Raw genomic sequence first — 16,983 nt, 5'->3', positions numbered from 1 at the left:
ATATTGCACTACTTTTTTCAACGTGTTGCGTGACCTTCCCTCTATGACTAAGAGATTTTGAATTGTAAAGAAAATATAGTTGTTCGCTAACATTGAAGGAGATCGAGCTGATCCATTTTCGCCCCGCCGAATAAATAACTAAATTACAGCCCCCCAAAGTTTTCGGTAATTTCAATTAGAACGAGGGGAACGTTGTGAGTTGCTGCGGACACCGAAACTCTACAGTTATACCCGATAATAAGTCAGTATGGCTCTCCTCCGGCAGACGCCGCTAATATTAAACGACACGACAAAGAGTGCGTGCGAGAGAGACAGAAAATCAGTCTGAGACAGAAAATCAGTGCAAATTGATTTGTTTGGCTATACAAATTATCTGATCTGATTCAGATTGCGCAATCGGATAGATATGGGCGTTCTCTACGATTGTTCGTTGGTAGTTTTCTCGTATCTGCAATATTGTGGATGCAACAGATTTTCGTCCTTTGTGTGGGCGGAAGGGGGTGGGGCGAAATTTGGAGATATAAGTTTTATAGTGAGATCTAACAGGAGTGCAGATACTAAATTTGGTTACTCTAGCGTTAATAGTCTCTGAGATTTGTGGATGCCCCAGATTTTCGTCCTTTGCGGGGGCGGAAGGGGGTGTGGCGAAATTTTGACACAAAACGGTCAAGGTCCGATACCAAATATGTGGATACCAAATATGGTTGCTCTAGCTCTTATGGGTTCTGAGCTCCTTGAACTCTATTTTGCAATTGGCAAAACCGACCATGAAACCTGTGTGTTAGAGAGAGACAGAGCGAGAAAGAATGAAATTGTTTTCTTGATTCTGGCTATTATAATTACACGATCTGGTTCAAATTTTGCACTCTAAAAGCTATAGTCATTTTCTACGATTCTGCGTTTTTAGTTTTCTCGTATCGTCGAAATAGTGGATGCCACAGATTTTCGCCCTTTGTAGGGGCGGAAGTGGGCGGGGCAAAGTTTTGAAATATTCTTGTAGGAGTGACATATCACAGAAGTCTGGATCCAAAACATCGTTGCTCTAGCTCGTATAGTCTTTGAGCACTAGGCGCTGAAGGGGACGGACAGACGGACAGCCGGACGGACAGACGGACAGACAGACATGGCTCAATCGACTCGGCTATTGATGCTGATCAAGAATATATATACTTTATGGGGTCAGAAACGATTCCTTCTGGACGTTACACACATCCATTTTCACCACAAATCTAATATAACCCAATACTCATTTTTAGTATCGGGTATAAAAACTCTTCTAATTTTTCATGGCGCCCCCGGGTGGACTGTAAATTTAATTATAGGCAACAACAATAAGTAACAGCGAAACAAGAAATTGCAGTATATGCAAGAGCTTATAATTAATTTTATATTTTAATCGCATTTTATTATTAATCGCATAAATATAACTATAACATATCGACACATACAGACATATGTGAACCGCTATTTGGACGCAACAGTTATATGTACATACATCTATCGTTTACTGCAATCACTGTATCTAACGGGTATATTGTTTTCGGCTGTTACTTGCCAAGTGACGCGCTACCCGGTATCTAACGGGTATATTCTTTTCGGCTGTTACTTGCCAAGTGACGCGATACCCTGTATCTAAGGGGTATATTGTTTTCGGCTGTTACTTGCCAAGTGACGCGATACCCTAAGTTCTAAGGGTACATTGTTTTCGAACGTCACTTGCAACTACTCTTTCCCTTGATACCTCGTGCCTCGACATTCGATTGAAATTCGTTTTCGATTATCGTTCTCGTTAAAACATTAAAAAAAAAATAATAATAATAATAAATAAATAAATAGAAATAATAGTGGTTTGTTGCGTAAAATCTACATACACAAATATTATGGCAGAAAACAGTAAATCTACTCTTGAAGACTTAAAGATGAAGCTCAAAAGTCGAGTAAAAAGCATTCGCCGCTTAGAGAATCGTTTAGATCAAGGGTCGATTCCATTGCAATTACCGGAATTACAATGTAGATTAGATTGTTTAAATGCTTAAATTGAAAAGGGTAACCATTTGCAGGAGCAAATCGAGGACATAACAGGTGATGATGCATATGCAGCCGAGTTGGAAGAGCTGACGATTGTCACCAAGGGAAAGATAATGTCGCTTATCGCCGCCTTTGATGCAGCAAGCGAGACGAAGACAGTGTCTTCTTCAGCCCCAACTCATGCTAGACTTCCGAAATTGGCATTACTCAAATTTAGTGGTAAACACTCGGAGTTCAAAAATTTCATTAGCCTTTTTGAGAGACTAGTCCATAGCGACAACAGCATACCGGCGATCGAAAAATTTAATCATTTGATTTCGTGCCTCTCTGATGAAGTATTAGGAACAATAAAGGCGTTCCAAGTCACCGAGGCAAATTATGAAACGGCCATGGCTGGCCTAAAACGAGTATATGACAACGATTATTTGATTTTCACGAATAATATTTCCACATTGTTCAATCTGCCGAGAATATCGCTTCAAGCTGCATCATCTCTAAGAACTCTAATCGATACTGTTTCGTCGATTTACGAATCGTTGCTGTCGATCGGAGATGATAAAAAAATTTCCAATGCAATGCTCATTCATCTTGTTTTAAACAGAGTCGACCCAGTGACGAAACAAAAGTGGGATAAACAGCTTACTTATGAGAAGTTGCCGCTTTGGTCCGACTTTGAAAAAGTCTTGAATCGTCGATACCAGCATCTGTCTACTGAAGAATCGACCAAGCCAAGGCAAGACAAAGTCATGCCAAGCAAGCAACATAATCGCAGTTCATTTGCTTGTTCTTCCACTTCCACCAACAGTAGAACTCAGCAAACTTGTAGCTACTGCAATTCAGGAGACCATGTAGTGTCAAATTGCCCTCCATTTTCGCGTCTCTCGGTGATGCAAAGGTTTGAGTTTGCCAAGTCGGCATCCTTATGCATTAATTGTCTGCGAAAAGGCCACGCTGTTGTAAAATGCAAAGCCAATAAATATCGAGTGTGCAGCCGCTCACATCATACATTATTGCATCGATACACAGTGTCGGCTAATAGTCTCGCGTTGCCACCACCCCAAAAGAGTCCTTCCCCTCTATCAAATCAGAATCAACCTTCCACGTCACATGTTTTGCATGCGACAGCGTTGGACAGGGTAATTCTGGCTACGTCGATCGTAAGCGTCCGAACTAAGAGCGGTGAACACATTCTGGCCAGAGCTCTGCTCGACTCTGGATCACAAACAAATTTCATTACCGAGGACCTCGCTAATCGCTTACAGATCCGTAGAGAGGAGTCCTGTATTAACTTGCTTGGAATTGGTGAATCTAATTCTCAAGTAAAGGATAAAATACACACAATGGTGAAGTCGCGAATAAATGGTAGTGAGTTCTCCTTTGATTTTTGGATCCTGAAATCAATTTCAGGTTATCACCCTGACCAGTCAGTGAATGTGACTGACTGGCGAATCCCAGAGAACCTACCACTGGCAGACCCATATTTCTACAAGCCACAAAGAATACATATGTTAATTGGAGCAGAATCGTTCTTTGAATTATTAGCTGTTGGTCAAATTAAACAAGGTCCTGACTTTCCAACTCTTCAGAAAACCCTTCTTGGTTGGGTTGTGTCGGGAAAATAAGTTTCTAGGATTTCTACTCCTCAAATTAAAAACAGTTTGAGTTGCAGTGAAGAGTTGCTAGTATCCATCGATAGGACCTTGAAAAAGTTTTGGTCACTGGAAGAAATGCCATCTACCAAGAAAATTGTCACACCTGAGCACAAGCTGTGTGAAGAACACTATCGTAAGACGACTCAGGTACTATCATCAGGTCGGTTCGAAGTAAGGCTCCCGTTCAAATCAGATCCAAATTATTTAGGCAACTCCTTTGAGGTTGCGAAACGGCGGTTTTTGTCGCTTGAAAGACGATTGCATCGTGACCCTGAGTTGAAGAAAATGTACTTGGAATTCATGGAAGAGTACCTCTCCTTAGGTTATATGTCTCCGACTGACAATACGATATCTTCTACTCCACTACGTAATTCCTCATCAGTGTGTTCGGAGGCCCCAAAGTACGAGTCGTGTTCGATGCTTCGTCCAAGACGTCCTCACAGGTGGCCTTAAATGATATTCTGATGATATCCTACCATTCCAGAGGAATTATACTCGACACTGCTCCGTTTCCGTCTGCACAGGTTTGCCCTGACTGCTGATGTTAAAAAGATGTATCGCCAAGTGATGGTGAACGAAGTGGATCGGCAGTTTCAGCTCATAGTGTGGAGAAGAGACCCTTCTGAATCCTTGAGATTATACAAGCTCAACACTGTAACCTATGGGACTGGACCAGCCCCATTCTATCCGGTGTTTGAAAAGGTTGAGTGAGTCTGCGAAGCTTTCATTCCCTGGAGCTGCTAACGTTATTGGGTCCGACTTTTACGTCGATGACTTGTTGACTGGTGCTGCGTGCGTAGAGGAGCTAAGGGCAATTAAGTCCGAAGTGTCTCAGGTTCTTCAGACCACAGGGTTTGAGTTGACTAAGTGGTTTTCAAACTCACCCGAGAACACCGCATCTGAGAGCACAGCCAAACCCATAACAATCTCGGATTCAGAGTCGACAAAGGCGTTAGGAATCTCATGGTTACCTACTGACGATGCCTTTAAGTTCAAAATTGACAATTCAGTTTAGGGTCTACGAGCGACAAAACGGAACATACTATCGGTGACATCAAAGTGGTTTGACCCCCTTGAGTTATGTGCCGCTCACTTTCTTGCAGATCTCTGTCGCAGAATCACGCCCCTATTAAACGTGCCCATTGAACGAGTAGTTAATTGGTCGGATTCAGAGGTAACTCTATATTGGATCCAGTCTCTGGTAGAATTTTGCCACCCTTCCGGTCTAGGCTAAGTCTTATTGACCTGCCGTCGTTGCACCATCGCAGAATATGCAATGCCGTAATGTTCGTGCACAAGCTTCTTCTCGGGATTGTTGACTCCCAAACTATGTTGGGTCAGATTGACTTGGCCGTCCCATCTAGACCTAACCGTACTGTTAGGCCAATCCGTTTACCCATATGCAGGTCAATTTGGTTCGAAGGACCATCATTTCTGAAAGAGGAACAAGAAAACTGGCCCAAGAACGCACACTCCGATGATCTTCAGCTGGAAAAGAGGAAGACTGCGATCGGGCTGACCGCTGCTGTTCGAAGTTCGGAGCTGTTAGATGTCATCGAGGGATTCTCGTCACACCTCAAACTGCTTAGAGTGTATGTGTTCCGCTTTATAAGAAAATGTAAAGACCCACGCCTAAATTTCGAAAAAACTATCTCACCTACCGAATACAATGAAGCCTTTAATAAAATTGTCGAAATCGTCCAGCATCACGACTATCAAGGAGAAATCGAAAAGGTTAGGAAAGGATCTACAATTGGTCCTAGTCTTCAGCGGTTGAACCCATTCATCCAAAGCTCCTATATCATAAGATGCCAAGTTTCCTCTGCTTTTGACTAAGCGCTCGCAATTCGTGCGAAGCTATATTCGTCATCTGAACGATTCGAATTCTCATGTCCGCCCACGAGCACTTGTGAGCATCCTTCAACAGAGCGTTTGGATAGTGAACGCTCAGGAGGTCTGCCGTCAGACAGTTCGATCGTGTATGCGCTGTTTTAAATGCAAGCCTCGATTGCTGACGCAACTCATGGGGAATTTACCCGCAGATCGACTCCGTGCTCTCCGCCCATTTTCAATTTGCGGCGTTGATTTTTGTGGACCAGTGCATACGACATTGAAAATTCGCGGAAGGCCCCCATACAAGTCATACATTGCGCTGTCTGTTTGTTTTGCGTCCAAGGCGGTTCACCTAGAAATAGTTTCCGATCTAACCACTGACTGTTTTTTGTTGGCTTTCCAAAGGTTCGTCGGTCGCCGAGGATATCCGCAAGTCGTCCATTACGACAACCGGACGAGCTTCGTCAGGGCAAATGGCACCAGCGGCAACCGAACCTCGAGGAAGGAGACCTCGTCATCGTGGCCGAGGACAATCTGCCGCCTCAGGAGTGGCTCGTGGGGAGGGTCATCGCCACGCTCGAAGGAGAGTACGGCATGGTCAGGGTCGTCGGAATAAGGACTAGCACTGGAGCGGTTTTTCGGCGGGCCATACACAAATTGGCGCCGCTCCCAATGTGTTGAAGCCGATGCAGGCGTTCAACGGGGCCGGTGTTGCGTGACCTTCCATCCATGGCGGCGATTATTAGTTATTGATCTTAATTATGAAGTCTAGTGTAAGTTAGGCTTGGGCAAAGCGGGAGCGCAATAAAAGCTCGCTCTCTCGCTCTTGGCGAATTCGCCCCGCTTTGCCACCGTAGGTTAGCTATAGTAAGAGATTTTGAATTGTGAAGAAAATATAGTTGTTCGCTAACATTGAAGGAGATCGAGCGTATCCATTTTCGCCCCGCCGAATAAGTAACTAAATTACAGCCACGCAAAGTTTTCGGTAATTTTAATTAAAAAAACTCTTCTAATTTTTCACAACGGTTTCCACTCTTTATTCTGCGACGTGTAAATAGAAGTGTACCGTTGTTCTAAAACTTCCATTACATTTGGCAATGCTTGGATCTCTTTTGTCCTTTTTATATGACTTTCATATAATTGTAAGGTATCTGTTCGGGCCAGCCGCTGAATAATAACCGTAACTTTAACATTATTATTGTATGAGCAGAGAGAGCCGCCTATGTTGTAAAACGTTGACTTTCTGCAGAGCTGCTGCGCTCTCCCGCTAAAGGGGCTCTCTGTCGCCGCCACTTCGGCAATCACTTTGATCTAACGCCGTCGTCTATAGTTTAGTTCTATGCTAACCCATCTGCGCATTGGTTGCATATCGATCTCGCATAAAGTTTATCTGGCAATAGCAAGCAATCGACTTCCGCTAAGCCACCAAGATTAAATACGAATTATAAAGTTTAACCCAAAATCTCTTTTCATTTTTGAAACACATAGGTGCCAAAAAAGCTTGGCATCTCAAACACTGGTGACATTTGGGTGCACGTTGAAAAACAGTTTAAAGTGCAAATTCAGTGAGAGTGTGGCTGGAATATTTATACACAAATTCCGGTACTTTAAGCGTCGAATCTCTCATTCCCTGCGCATCTGCAGCCGCGATTCTTGACTTTTCGTGTCTTGCATTCTCGCTCTCGCGTCTATACATCATCGCTATAGCGGTATTTCATTTTCCGTTGTTGTGTCGAATTGCACAACGGTTAACATGGACAACGATCCGAATACAGGCGCGGGCGGAAATATTGTGGTGGCTGATTCCAGACTGAGTCTGTATAAGCGTAAAAGTCAATCATTATATGATCGATTGCACAGGCTTGGCGAATCCTTCGTGGAGAATAAAATCGATAAGTTGACCGCCGCGGAAGTCGAGGTACGCCTTGATATGTTGGCAGAAATTCGAGAGGAATTCAATAAGGCCCATAATGAATTGGAGGCTCTCGATCAAAACGAGATTGGGAGTGAGCTGCGCGAAATCTTCGATACTCTTTTCATATCGTTGAAAGCTGATTTGCTGGATGCTGTTGAAGTAAGCCAGTCACCCGCCGCTGCCCATTCTACGACTCTGCCAAGCCATTCCGGACATAGTACCATCATCATGGCTCACAAGCAGCGACTTCCTGAGCTGAAGGTGCCTAAGTTTTCTGGTGGATACGTCGAGTTCTCGGATTTTATGGCAATGTTCAAATCGGGGATTGAAGCAGATGCGGATCTCAGTGACATCGAGAACTTCCAGCACCTTCGCTCTTGCCTCGCTGATGCGGCTTTGGATTCGGTTTGATCGTTGGATCTCTCCAGTGCCAATTATCGTGCGGCTCTGGATATACTTAATAAACGCTTTAATAACAAAAGACTTGTTTTCCAGGCACACATCAAGAAGATTCTTGGGCTAAAGAGGGTAGACTTGCCTTCTGCTAAAAGTCTTCGGGAGTTTTCGGATGCAGTCAATTTACACATGCGAGCGTTGCAGACATTGGGAACTGCTGAGGAGATTTCAGGATTCATGGTCATCAACATGCTGCTGCAGAAGTTGGATTCGAAGACGCAAACCAAATGGGAGAAGCACACATCGTCGGATGCTATACCTACCGCAGAGGAATTCTTCGAATTCTTACAGCAACGCTGCCAGAAAATGGAGCGATTGGAATATGCTACAGCGACACACGCTAGTAGCGATCAGGTGGGAAAAAACCATTCCTATACGCAGGTTAAGAAAACGTTTGTAGCTTCCAACTCTTCCGCCGACGCGTCTGTATGCGTCTTTTGCCACTCAGCGGGCCATGGAATATACTCGTGCAAGATATTTGGAAATCTCTCACCGTTGCTGCGCCACAAAGAAGTGAAGAAGCTTTCCCTATGCTTCAATTGCCTAAAACCGGGGCACCGGACCCGCGCATGCATAGTGGAAAATGTCGAGTATGCGGCGGTAGGCATCATAGTTTGTTGCACTTCGATAGTATACAGCCCACAACACAAGGCTGCCCAGGTATTACTCCTCCCGAGTCCGTTCAACCGGATCTTCTTTCCGTTGCTCAAAATTCTGCTAGCAGCTCGTCTCTACCTTCGTCTACATCTCTTGCTGCCCAAGGTCTTCACTCTGATGTCGTGCTTCTGGCTACAGCCGTGGTTCTCGTAAAGAATCGGTCTGGCGTTTTAGTTCCTTGTCGTGCCATCTTAGATTCAGGATCGCAGCTGCATCTCGTCACATCCAGGTTCGCCCAGCAGCTTCAGCTTAGGAGAACTCAATCGTCTGCACTTGTGTCTGGGCTGGGCGATACCAGCGTTTCTACTGAGGGATCCACCACAAGCATTTGTATGCATTCTCGCACCTCTGCTTACACAACTACGCTTACTGTTCACATCGCCCCCACGATTACCGATTCTCAACCAAGTATGACAGTAAATGTATCCGATTGGCGTATTCCATCTAACATTCAGCTCGCTGATCGTGCATTTTTCAATCCTCAACGGGTTGATCTTCTCATTGGTGCGAGCGTTTTTTATGATATCCTCTGCGTACGGCAAATCAAACTCACCGATGGACTGCCTCTTCTGCAGAAGACCCGGCTTGGGTGGATCGTATCTGGCGGTGGACAGAAGGTATCAAGCTCGGCGCTTTTGGCCACGCACAATTGTCCAGATTCGATAGCTGAGCAAGGTTTGATAAAACTCTTCGTATGTTTTGGGAAGTCGAGAATTGTGTGGAGGCTGGGTTGAATACCAAAGAAGAAGACGATTGTGAAGCACATTTCGTAAGCCACCTTTTACGGTTGCCATCCGGGGAGTATGCAGTTCGTCTGCCGCTAAATAACAATACTGATCGTTTAGGAGAATCTTATGCTCAGGCTTATCGACGGTTCATCAGTCTGGAGCGAAAACTGGAGCGTAATCCTACACTCAAGGAGCGGTATTCCGCCTTTATGAGGGAGTACATTCAAGTCAACCCTGATTCCCGTAGCCTCTGCAAATATTTCTTGCCTCATCACTGTGTCCTAAAGGAGGACAGTACGACGACAAAACTCCGTGTCGTTTTCGATGAATCCGCAGCTACATCAACTGGATATTCTCTAAATGATGTGATGATGACTGGCCCTGTTATTCAGCCTGCATTGTTTAACATATTGATTCGCTTTCGAACATATCCAGTCGCTCTCACTGGGGACATTTGTAAAATGTACCGCTGCGTACGAGTTTCTCCACCCGACAATTTGTATCAGTGCATCCTATGGCGAGATTCCATCGAGTCCGAGGTTCAAGTCTACACATTAGACACCGTCATACGGGACGAGGGCTGCATCATTTTTAGCGGTCCGCGCAATGCACCAGCTGGCCATCGACGAGGGTGAATCCTACCCTCTTGGCTCAGCTGCTCTGCGTCAGGAGTTTTACGTGGATGACCTTATTTCGGGCGGTAATTCGGTCGCACAGGTCATGGACAAGATGCACCAAACATCAGCTTTACTGTCCCGTGATAATTTTAGACTTAGGAAATGGTGCTCCAGTCACCAGGAAGTACTTGAGGGAACCCCTGAAGATGACATAGAGAAGTTCCTAAAGTTTAATGATGGAAGCGACATAGCCAAAACTCTCGGCTTAGCGTGGGACACTGCTTCGGATCAGCTGCTTTTTGCCTTGTCCGCACTGAACACAAACTCAAAGCCATCAAAGCGGTCGGTTTTATCTACTATTGCGCGGTTCTACGACCCTCTTGGATTGATAAATCCAGTCATTGTCAGGTGCAAAATCTTCCTTCAGCAGCTTTGGAGAGAAAATTTGGATTGGGATGAAAGCCTACCCTCAGCGTTGCATTCAACTTGGATGGACTTGAGAAATAGATTGGCAAGCATTTCTCGGATCTCATTTCCTCGCTTGGTTCTTCGTTCTAGTGTGGCTACAGAAGTTCACGGATTCTGTGATGCCAGCTTAGAAGCATATGGCGCTTGCGTGTATGTCGTGTCCAGGGAAGCCCAGTCTTCGAGCCACGTTTTGTGCTCAAAGTCGCGAGTGGCGCCGCTAAAGACTATATCGATTCCTAAGCTGGAATTAAGTGGAGCCCATTTGCTTGCGAAAATCATGCAGAATGTAAAGGACATGGGAATCTTTACAGGTCGGTTCTATTGCGGGTCGGATTCGTTAACAGCATTATCTTGGATTAGGGACGAGCCAGCTAAATTTCAAGTTTTCGTGGCAAATCGAGTGGCATCAATTCAGGAGTTGACGGCAGCCATGGAATGGAGCTATGTTCCCACATCTTTAAATCCTGCTGATATTCTCTCGAAAGGCTCGCTTCCCAACCATCTTATCCAGTCAGAGCTATGGTTTCACGGCCCATCCTTTTTGCTAGGCTCCAAGGATAAGTGGCCTGTATCTCCTACTAACAACATAGCAACTTTGGAGCTTCGCAAGAGAGGATTGCTAATCACGTCTCCACATGCCGATCTCACGTCCGGATGCAAATTTGCGAATTCATTCTTTCGCATGCAGCGCACATTCGCCTACATGCATAAATTTATACATCGTCTTAGGCATCCAGGACTCACCGTTTCTGATATTCGGCAAGGAACGCATCTTCTAATTCGACACATTCAGCTGGCAAATTTGTGGATGGACATAAAAGAGATTCGGCGCAATGGTCAAGTCATGAAATCCAGTTCTATTAGTTCGCTCAACCCGTTCATCGATCATTCTGGACTACTTAGACTTGGAGGTCGGCTTGGCAACTCATCGCTAGGATTTGACGCTCAGCACCCGCTCATTCTGCCAAAGGGACATTCCATTACCTTTGCGCTGATAAGATATTATCATGAAAGAAACCTCCATGCCGGACCTCGCGCCTTGATATCCAAAATTCGGCTGGAATATTGGCCCATTGGAGGTGTTAAAGCAGTGTCAAGGGTCGTCAGCAGATGTGTGAGATGCTTCAGGACTAGGCCGCGCATGGTCGAACACATCATGGGAGACCTACCTAAGGAACGTTTGGAAGGATCTCGAGCTTTTGAAGTCACTGGAGTAGATTACTGTGCACCTTTTTTCTACCGAGCAGAAATCCACAAATCCTCCAAGCGTATTCATCTGCTTCACTTCTAAGGCTATACACATAGAGCTCGTAAAGGATTTGACCACCGCATCGTTTCTATGCACACTAAAGCGTTTTACTTCCACTCGAGGAAGGCCAAGTCAAATTTGGTCGGACAATGCGACAAACTTCGTTGGGGCCAAGAACGAGCTTCTGGAGCTAAAGAAGCTCTGTCTGAGCGAACCGCATATGAAGGAGGTCCACGAATCCTGCTTGGCTGACTCGATCGAATGGCGTTTCATCCCACCTCGCTCTCCGCATTTTGGCGGGTTGTGGGAAGCGGCCGTGAAGACCGCAAAATATCACCTGCACCGCTCAGTTGGACCATCTGTGCTTAGATTCGACGAGCTGCGCACTCTGATCTGTCAGATCACTGCAATTGTTAACTCTCGCCCTCTGCTCTCGCTTTCAGAAAATCCTGATGATTTAGACGTTTGGACTCCTGCTCATCTGCTTTCAAGCGGCCCCCATGAGCAAATCCTCGAGCCTGACCTAACGAAGCTGAACTACAATCATCTGGATGGCTGGCAGCGGGTCACCCAACTACAACAAATATTTTGGAGCCGTTGGCGCGAAGAGTATCTCACTCTTTTGCCAGAGCGCGCGAAGTGGCGTACCCTCGCGCAAAACATCTGCAAGAACGACCTCGTTCTAGTGAAGGACGAAAATCTTCCTCCAATGCGTTGGCCACTGGCTAGAGTGGTCGATGTCGTTTTGGGCAAGGACGGCGTGTCGCGTCGCTGACCTGAAGACATCCTCAGGAAACATCAGGAGGGCCGTCACTCGGCTATGTTTGCTTCCCCTTAAGGAATCTATTGAGAGACTAGCTCCCAAAGGGGGGAAGTATGTTCGGGCCAGCCGCTGAATAATAACCGTAACTTTAACATTATTATTGTATGAGCAGAGAGAGCCGCCTATGTTGTAAAACGTTGACTTTCTGCAGAGCTGCTGCGCTCTCCCGCTAAAGGGGCTCTCTGTCGCCGCCACTTCGGCAATCACTTTGATCTAACGCCGTCGTCTATAGTTTAGTTCTATGCTAACCCATCTGCGCATTGGTTGCATATCGATCTCGCATAAAGTTTATCTGGCAATAGCAAGCAATCGGCTTCCGCTAAGCCACCAAGATTAAATACGAATTATAAAGTTTAACCCAAAATCTCATTTCATTTTTGAAACACATAGGTGCCAAAAAAGCTTGGCATCTTTGTTGAACTTTTTCAACACTATGGGCGCGAAAATCACGTCAACTTCTGTTTATTGTGACTTTAATTTGATTAAATGTATTGACTCATTAATAGAATCAGAAAATCATTTAATATGTTTCGCTGAATCGTGAAAGCCGTCCCACTATTTTCCTTCGCCCGAGAATGTGGGTACTTCCACTTTCGGAAGATCAGGCATATCGATATCTTCTTTTTTTATCGTTGCCCCTTTAGTATCCATGCTGTTTCCCTCAGCTACGGTTTGCATCCTAACTTGTAGGTTGCTTAACATGCTTTGAATATCAAAGTTCAACTCGCCGATCTGCTCGTTGAAGCTGTTATAGCTATGATAAAACTCCTCCATTTTTGAGCTTAGTTTTTTACTGCGGACCTCAATTTTTGCCTTTCTCATTCTACACTCTCCCATTTTAGCCTGATCAAACCTCTGCATGGTTTGCTCTAAATATGTTCTCAGGTTTTCCACTATTCTGACGATTTCCTCAGATACTTTTTCAATTTTGGGCTCTATGTCTTCCTTCAAAGTTCCAGTCTCCTCTGGTTGTAAGTTTGTTTTTTCTACCTTCCCTTTCGTTAATGTTTCATTATTTTTTGACTCTACATACTTTTTATGTATGTCCTCTATATTTTTAATCATTTTTTCGTAATGCTGATTCTTATAGTAGTCATGATCGACTACTTCATATGCTAACAGTGCAGAATTATTGCCTGTAAATTTGTTCTTAAGGTCTCCTAACCTTTGGATTACATCGCTGGTCAGATGACCAGCTTCAATCTTCTTAATTTCCTTTGCTATCGCGGCTTGAGCCTCTAATAGCTTAATTATTTATTCCGATGACATCTTACTTAAATTTGTGACCTAATTAGACTTAACAAAATATTTTAAATATCTGACTTAGCTGATGAATTCTGCTTCTGCTGTTGTTTTTATTGCTGCTGAATTCGCTGCTGCTGATACCGTTGTCGCTGCTGCTGGTATTGCCTTTGCTTATGTCGCTACAGCTATTGTCGCTGCAGCTATTGTCAGTGCTGCTGATGACGCTGTCGCTGATGCTGGTCCTTCTGTCGCTGCAGTTATTGTCGCTGGTCACTCACAAACCAATTTACTTATTTATTTTTTCACTGTCAAAGTTATTTGCACCTTCTTTTTTCAATTGCTGCCATTAAGAACTTTCGATATTTCGGATTATTATTTTTTTCTTTCGATGTTCCGGCCTCGATAACGCCACCGTCGCGAAAATTATTTATTTTTCAATTACAATAGATATACATCTTTCGTTATCTATTAAAATACAGCCTGTCCAGCTCGTATTTTTCCAAAGTATTAATTGAAACTTCCGTTTCCTTAATTTTTTTTTTTCTCCGATCACAATAGATTTACCTAGTTATCTATTAAAAATACAGCCTGTTTAGCTCGTATTTTTCCAAATTATGAATTAAAACTTACGTTTCATTAATTTATTTTAAACCCTGTTCCTTCCTATAGGAGGGAAATCAGAATTTTTTATTTTGCTACCTTTAGCTGTCAGTGAACTAGACACTTGTTCAGTCTCCCCAGGGGGGAAACAACGGAGGGTCACGAAGGACCAAAATGATAAGACCTTAAAAGAAAAGTCTAAAAATTTGCGAGTTGAGTTGTAAATTCAGACTAAATTGTATTCTTAAAATCAGAGCCTTATATGTGATTTGACAATGAGGTAGGAGGTATTATTTTGTATTCTAAAATTATCGTTAAACCTACACAAAGGATACATTTTACTGCGGGTGTCTATTTGAGTGCATGCTTACATTAGTGTTATTTTAAGAATGCATTGGTTAAGTGTTTTCCCCACTTGTGTTTTGTTGTAGTATCTTTTGATGGGCTACAGATCTTTGTTTACACCCGAACTATCATTACTTATCTACTTTATGTGATTTCTTTAGAGATCCATTTTTTCGATACATGAGTGAATGTGTACAATAATATGTTTATGTTTGAACATTCTGCAAGGGGCCGAAAGTGACATGGTTTCGACGATAAAATGTTCATGTTTGAACAGAAGCTAAAGATTTTATTAAAGCTTATCACACAAACAACAATCACAGGGGAATCGACGAAGCGGGAAATCCATATTCCTCAATTTAAAAATGAAATTTGTCAAAAAATTCGAGATTGTGAATTACTTGCCCTTACCTTTAAGTTGTAACGAACCTGCTTTTTAGGCTCGCTTGAGTTTGCTGGGCTCGCTCAGCGGTCGGCAGATTCGCCGCAACGTATTTTTATTGTTGCCCCCAACGACAAATGATAAGACCTTCCTTTTCTTTACTTGAATTTCGCTTTATTCGCAATTCTATTAGGACTTAGGGCTAGGTGTTACAATTTCACTTATCTACGGATCTCCACCACGCGTGGGCTCTCGTCGGGTATGGCAGCGTTGAGGCTACTGATTGGGGCAATTTGACCTCCGCTATTGCTTTGGCCCGCCACTCAAATCCGCACTCCACGTTTCGCACTCCCCTCTTAGCTTCCGCTGGCGAACGGGCCCGATTTTACGCGCGCCCTTTGTTGCACCTAGGATCACCGGCGTTCTGGCGCCCTCTGGCGCCTTTCTCGGGCGGCGCTGCCAGCCCTTGCAATTTTCTGGCTGGCTCCGAATTCCGCATATCGATAAGATGTAGGGGCGCTTCTGCGATCCACTCGATATTTCTTCCCAGTCAGTATTCCGTTTCTTCTCCTTGCGCGTGGCCGACATTGCGATGCGGTACCGCCTACCCCGCTCGCTCACCAGTTTCTTCACCCGCCTACCCACGAGGCGAATCTGGGTCTGCGCGCGGATCACCGCCGCCGGCCACTCCTCCCGCGGGATCGCCGTCCAGTCGACCGTGGCTGCCGGTGCCGAGCTCTGCCGTTGCAGGGCCGGCCGCTTCGGTCCCGCGCTCCCACGCTTCGACCTCCGCGTGTTCCATCGCTGCCTCGTCCGTCGCCGGGTCTGCCGCTGCTTCGTCCGTCGCCGGGCCTGCCGCTGCCTCGTCCGTCGCCGGGTCTGCCGCTGCCTCGTCCGCTGCCGGGCCTGCCGCTGCCTCGTCCGTTGCCGGGTCAGCCTCGTCCGTTGCCGGGTCAGCCGCTGCCTCGGCCTTCGCCGTGTCTGCCGCCGCCTCGTCCGCCGCTGCCTCGGGCCGCCGTCGCTGCCTCCGTCGTCGCCATTCCTGCCGCTGAGGTCGTGGGGCAGGTCTGGGGTTTCTCCTCCGCGGGTCCCTGTCATTACTGCCGAGTGTACTTTCTTCCCACACCCGGGCGCCGGTCTCTGGCTGGGTCTCGCACGGGGCGGGCCCCGAGGCCCACGTGATGTGCAGGGTCTGGTGGTGCTAAACCATCCCCTGGCGCACGGCGGTCCGCACCTCCTGCGACACATATGGTCCCATTACAGCCGCCTCCGGTCCCCTCCATTGTGGCTGCTGCTGCCACTGCCCCTGCCCCTGCTGCTGGTGCTGCTGCTGCTGGTGCCGCTGGTGCTGCTGGTGCTGCTGCTGCTGGTGCTGCTGCTGCTGCTGCTGCTGGTGCTGGTGCCGCGGCTGCGGGTGCTGCTGGTGCTGCTGCTGCTGCTCCTCCTCCGCCTGCGGTTGCCGCCTCTCGGGGCCCTCGTCGTCCTCGGCTGGTGGCGTAGGCTGCCACAACTCGCCTTCCTCCTCCTCGGCCTGCTGCAGCCGCCGCTGCCATTCGGCCTCGGGGTTCGTGGCCCGCTCGCCCATAGCCTGGGGCTGCGCCCCCTCGGTTTCCGCCTCGTCGGTCCGGGACTGCATCGGCGGCAGCACCACTCGGAATGGGGGGGTGGCGGCGCCTCGTCGCTCTCTTGGCCGGGCTCCTCCTTACTGGCGGCTCTTCCCGCCTGTCGCCGCCGCGCCTCCAGCCGCTCGTCCCTCCGCCGCCTGATCGTTCGCGCCGCCTCCAGCACCCGGTGGATCCGGCGCTTCTCCTCCGGCGTCGCCTCCTGGAACCTCCGTTTCACCGCTTCGATCCTGTCGCGCAGGGTCAGCGGCCTTCTGGTCCTCGTCTCCGGCTCCGTCCTTTGTTGACGTCTCAATCTGGCCTTCTCTTGAGCGGTTGGGGCGCGCGGGCCGTCGGTGCATATGACCTCGTCCTCGCTCTCTC

At 46.5% G+C, this 16,983-nt stretch overlaps 1 protein-coding gene across 4 annotated transcripts in view; it reads right to left on the bottom strand.

Moving 5' to 3' along the window:
* Nucleotides 1-16,983, bottom strand: part of Lcch3 (Ligand-gated chloride channel homolog 3) — a 423,845-nt gene that overhangs the window by 103,871 nt on the left and 302,991 nt on the right. The gene's annotated exons all lie outside the window — the stretch shown is intronic.

The sequence above is a fragment of the Drosophila pseudoobscura genome, chromosome X (genome assembly GCF_009870125.1).
Source record: "Drosophila pseudoobscura strain MV-25-SWS-2005 chromosome X, UCI_Dpse_MV25, whole genome shotgun sequence".
Taxonomy (NCBI): Eukaryota; Metazoa; Arthropoda; class Insecta; order Diptera; family Drosophilidae; genus Drosophila; species Drosophila pseudoobscura.
The sequence above is the reverse complement of the archived record's forward strand: the minus strand, read 5'-3'. Positions and strand labels throughout refer to the sequence as shown.